General features: G+C 44.9%; 1 pseudogene; it reads left to right on the plus strand.

Annotated features, from left to right (window-relative positions):
* The first annotated feature begins 1,338 nt into the window (after positions 1-1,338).
* On the plus strand, positions 1,339-1,576 carry LOC139274330 (U2 spliceosomal RNA; annotated as a pseudogene).
* Positions 1,577-5,665: the final 4,089 nt, after the last annotated feature.

Raw genomic sequence — 5,665 nt, forward strand, 5'->3', positions numbered from 1 at the left:
GCCAACTTGTGCACAGCAAGCTCCCACAAACAGCAATGTGATAATGACCAGATAATCTGTTTTAGTCATGTTGATTGAGAGATAAATATTGGCCAGGACAGCAGGGATAACTCTCCTGCTCTTCTTCAAAATATTGCCATGGAATCTTTTACGCCTGCCTGAGAGAGCAGACGGGGCCTCGGTTTAACATTTCATCTGAAAGACAGCACCTCCAACAGTGCAGCACTCCATTGGAATGTTAGTCTAGATGTTTGTGCTCAAGTCTCTGGAGTGGGACTTAAACCCACAACCTTCTCACTCAGAGGCGAGGGTGCTACCCACTGAGCCACAGACATACATAGAAACATAGAAAATAGGTCATTCGGCCCTTCGAGCCTGCACCATCATTCAGTAAGATCATGGCTGATCATGCAACTTCAGTACCTCATTCCTGCTTTCTCTCCATACCCCTTGATCACTTTAGCCATAAGGGCCATATCTAACTCCCTTTTGAATATATCTAATGACCTGGCCCCAATAACTTTCTGTGGTAGAAAATTCCACATGCTCACAACTCTCTGAGTGAAGAAGTTTCTCCTCATCTCGGTCCTAACTGGCTTACCCCTTATCCTTAGACTGTGACCCCTGGTTCTGGACTTCGACAACATCGGGAACATTCTTTCTTCATCTATCCTGTCCAATCCCGTCAGAATTTTAGATGTTTCTATGAGATCCCCTCTCATTCTTCTAAATTCCATTGAATATAAGCTTAGTCAATCCAGTCTTTCTTCATATGTCAGTCCTGTCATCCCAGGAATCAGTCTGGTGAACCTTTGCTGCACTCCCTCAGTAGCAAGAATATCCTTTCTCAGATTAGGAGATCAAAACTGTGCACAATATTCAAGGTGTGGCCTTACCAAGGCCCAGTACAACTGTAGTAAGACCTCCCTGCACCTATACTCAAATCCTCTCGCTATGAAGGCCAACAGGCCATTTGCCTTCTTCACCGCCTGTTGTACCTGCATGCCAACTTTCAATGACTGATGTACCATGACACCCAGGTCTCGTTGCACCTCCCCTTTTACTAATCTGTCACCATTCAGATAATAATCTGACCTCCTGTTTTTACCACCAAAGTGGATAACCTCACATTTATCCACATTATACCGCATCTGCCATGTATTTGCTCACTCACCTAACCTGTCCAAGTCACCCTGCAGCCTCTTAGCATTCTTCTCACAGCTCACACTGCCACCCAGCAGAGTGTCATCTGCAAACATAGAAACATAGAAACATAAAAAATAGGTGCAGGAGTAGGCCATTCGGCCCTTTGAGCCTGCACCACCATGCGATAAGATCATGGTTTCTCGGCCTTTTGGCTAAGATCATGCGTAACTGACCTGACAGGGGAGTAACCACCATGACCCCAAAGTGGTTCTCCCTGGATCAGGAAGGTATATGCTTGCTTTTTGGAAATAGGAGGTGGGTGGGGTGGCTTGACCCATCCACCTCCACGGAGGTGTGTGGGGGGCCTGACCCATCCACCTCCATGGCACGAACCTGGTATTGCAGTACTTCCAGGAACGGTGCAGTGGCTCTAGGCCTTTTGGCTAAGAGCATTGGCGCAGAGTGATCCTTGATGTGTGCAAGGTGACCTCTGGCGTTTGTGATCTGACAAAGAATTGGAAAGATTGGCTACGAATTAAAAAAAAAAAAAAATAAATTCGATAAGATCATGGCTGATCGTTCCCTCAGTACCCCTTTCCTGCTTTCTCTCCATACCCCTTGATCCCCTTAGCCGTAAGGGCCATATCTAACTCCCTCTTGAATATATCCAATGAACTGGCATCAACAACTCTCTGCGGCAGGGAATTCCACAGATTAACAACTCTCTGAGTGAAGAAGTTTCTCCTCATTTCAGTCCTAAATGGCCTACCCCTTATCCTAAGACTGTGTCCCTCGGTTCTGGACTTCCCCAACATCGGGAACAATCTACCCGCATCTAACCTGTCCCGTCCCATCAGAATTGTATATGTTTCTATGAAATCCCCTCTCATTCTTCTAAATACCAATGTATAAAGGCCCAGCTGATCCAGTCTCTCCTCATATGTCAGTACCGCCATCCCGGGAATCAGTCTGGTGAACCTTCGCTGCACTCCCTCAATAGCAAGAACGTCCTTCCTCAGATTAGGAGATCAAAATTGAACACAATATTCCAGGTGAGGCCTCACCAAGGCCCTGTACAACTGCAGTAAGACCTCCCTGCTCCTATACTCAAACCCTCTAGCTATGAAGGCCAACATACCATTTGACTTCTTTACCGCCTGCTGTACCTGTATGCCAACTTTCAATGACTGATGAACCATGACACCCAGGTCTCGCTGCACCTCCCCTTTTCCTAATCTGCCACCATTCAGATAATATTCTGTCTTCGCGTTTTTGCCGCCAAAGTGGATAACCTCACATTTATCCACATTATACCGCATCTGCCATGCATTTGCCCACTCACCTAACCTGTCTAAGTCACCCTGCAGCCTCTTAGCATCCCCCTCACAGCTCACACTGCCACCCAGTTTAGTGTCATCTGCAAACTTGGAGATATTACACTCAATTCCTTCATCCAAATAATTGATGTATATTGTAAAGAGCTGGGGTCCCAGCACTGAGCCCTGCGGCACTCCACTAGTCACTGCTTGCCATTCTGAAAAGAGCCCGTTTATCCCGACTCTCTGCTTCCTGTCTACCAACCAGTTCTCTATCCACGTCAGTACATTACCCCCAATACCATGAGCTTTAACTTTGCACACCAATCTCTTGTGTAGGATTTTGTCAAAAGCCTTTTGAAAGTCTAAATACACCACATCCGCTGGCTCCCCCTTGTCCACTCTACTGGTTACATCCTCAAAATATTCTGGAAGATTTGTCAAGCATGACTTCCCTTTCATAAATCCATGTTGACTTGGACCGATCCTGTCACTGCTTTCCAAATGCGCTGCTATTACATCTTTAATAATTGATTCCAACATTTTCCCCACCATCGATGTCAGGCTGACCGGTCTATAATTCGCTGTTTTCTCTCTCCCTCCCTACATTAGCTACCCTCTAGTCCATAGGAACTGATCCAGAGTCTATGGAAAATGGCCACCCAGACTGTCAGACCCTGGGGATTTATCAGCCTACAATCCTATCAATATTCCAAACACAATTTGCTGACTAATAAGGATTTCCTTTAGTTCCTCCTTCTCGCTAGACAATGAAATACTTTTTGACGTGCAATCACTGTTGTAATGTACAAAACCTCGCAGCCAACTTGTGCACAGCAAGCTCCCACAAACAGTAATGTGATAATGACCAGATAATCTGTTTTAGTCATGTTGATTGAGAGATAAATATTGGCCAGGACAGCAGGGAGAACTCTCCTGCTCTTCTTCAAAATATTGCCATGGGATCTTTTACGTCCACCTGAGAGCAGACGGGGCCTCGGTTTAACATCTCATCTGAAAGACAGCACCTCCGACAGTGCAGCACTCCATTGGAATGTTAGTCTAGATTTTTGTGCTCAAGTCTCTGGAGTGGGACTTAAACCCACAACCTTCTGATTCAGAGGCGAGGGTGCTGCCCACTGAGCCACAGACATACATAGAAACATAGAAACATAGAAAATAGCTGCAGTAGTAGGCCATTCGGCCCTTCGAGCCTGCACCACCATTCAATATGATCATGGTTGATCATGCAACTTCAGTACCCCATTCCAGCTTTCTCTCCATACCCCTAGATCCCTTTAGCCATAAGGGCCATATCTAACTCCCTTTTGAATATATCAACGACTGGCCTCAACAACTTTCTGTGATAGTATTTCCGGAAGGTTATTTGTGTCTTCCTTAGTGAAGACAGAACCAAAGTATTTGTTCAATTGGTCTGCCATTTCTTTGTTCCCCATTATAAATTCGCCTGATTCTGACTGTAAGGGACCCACATTTGTCTTCACTAATCTTTTTTTCTTTACATATCTGAAGAAGCTTTTGCAGTCAGTTTTTATGTTCCCTGCAAACTTGCTCTCATGTTCTATTTTCCCCCTCCTAATTAAACCCTTTGTCCTCCTCTGCTGAATTCTAAATTTCTCCCAGTCCTCAGGTTTGCTGCATTTTTTGGCCACTTTATATGCCTCTTCCTTGGATTTAACATTATCCTTAATTTCCCTTGTAAGCCACAGTTGAGCTACCTTCCCCGTTTTATTTTTACTCCAGACAGGGATGTACAATTGTTGAAGTTCATCCATGCGATCTTTAAATGTCTGCCATTGCCTATCCACCGTCAACCTTTTAAGTATCATTCGCCAGTCTATCCTAGCCAATTCACGTTTCATACCGTCAAATTTACCTTTCTTTAAGTTCAGGACTCTAGTCTCTGAATTAACTGTGTCACTCTCCATCTTAATGAAGAATTCTACCATATTATGGTTATGCTTCCCCAAGGGGCCTTGCGCAACAAGATTGCTAATTAATCCTCTCTCATTACACAACACCCAGTCTAGGATGGCCAGCTCTTTAGTTAGTTCCTCGACATATTGGGCTAGAAAACCATCCCTAATACACTCCAAGAAATCCTTCTCCACCGTATTGCTACTAGTTTGTTTCGCCCAATCTATATGTAGATTAAAGTCACCCATGATAACTGCTGTACCTTTATTGCACGCATCCCTAATTTCCTGTTTGATACCATCCCCAACCTCATTATGACTGTTTGGTGGTCTGTACACAACTCCCACTAGCGTTTTCTGCCCTTTGGTGTTCTGCAGCTCTACTCATACAGATTTCACCTCATCCAAGCTAATGTCCTTCCTTACTATTGCGTTACTTTCCTCTTTAACCAGCAGCGCTACCCCACCTCCTTTTCCTTTCAGTCTATCTTTCCTGAATATTGAATATCCTTGGATGTTGAGTTCCCAGCCTTGGTCACCCTGGAGCCATGTCTCCGTAATCCCAATTACATCATATCCGTTAACAACTATCTGCACAGTTAATTCATCCACCTTATTACGAATGATCCTCGCATTGAGACACAGAGCCTTCAGGCTTGTTTTTTTAACACGTTTTGTCCTTTTAGAATTATGTTGTAATGTGGCCATTTTTGAATTTTGCCTTTGATTTTTCTGCCCTCCACTTCTACTTTTCTCCTTTATACCTTTTGCTTCTGACCCCATTTTACTTCCCTCTGTCTCCCTGCATAGGTTCCCATCCCCCTGCCCTATTAGTTTAAATCCTTCCCAACAGCACGAGCAAACTCTCCCCCTAGGACATCGGTTCCAGTCCTGCCCAGGTGCAGACCATCTGGTTTGTATTGGTCCCACCTCCCCCAGAACCGGTTCCAATGACCCAGGAATTTGAATCCCTCTCTTTTGCACCATTCCTCAAGCCACATATTCATCCTAACTCTCCTGCTATTTCTACACTGACTAGCATGTGGCGCTGATAGCAATCCTGAGATTACTACCTTTGAGGTCCTGCTTTTTAAATTAACTCATAGCTCCCTAAATTCAGCTTGTAGGACTTTATCCCGTTTTTTTCCTATATCATTGGTACCTATATGCACCACGACAACTGGCTGTTCACCCTCCCCCTCCACATTGCCCTGCAGCCGCTCTGAGAAATCCTTGACCCTTGCACAGGGAGGCAACATACCATCC

This window comes from Pristiophorus japonicus, chromosome 9 (genome assembly GCF_044704955.1).
Source record: "Pristiophorus japonicus isolate sPriJap1 chromosome 9, sPriJap1.hap1, whole genome shotgun sequence".
Lineage (NCBI taxonomy): Eukaryota > Metazoa > Chordata > Chondrichthyes > Pristiophoridae > Pristiophorus > Pristiophorus japonicus.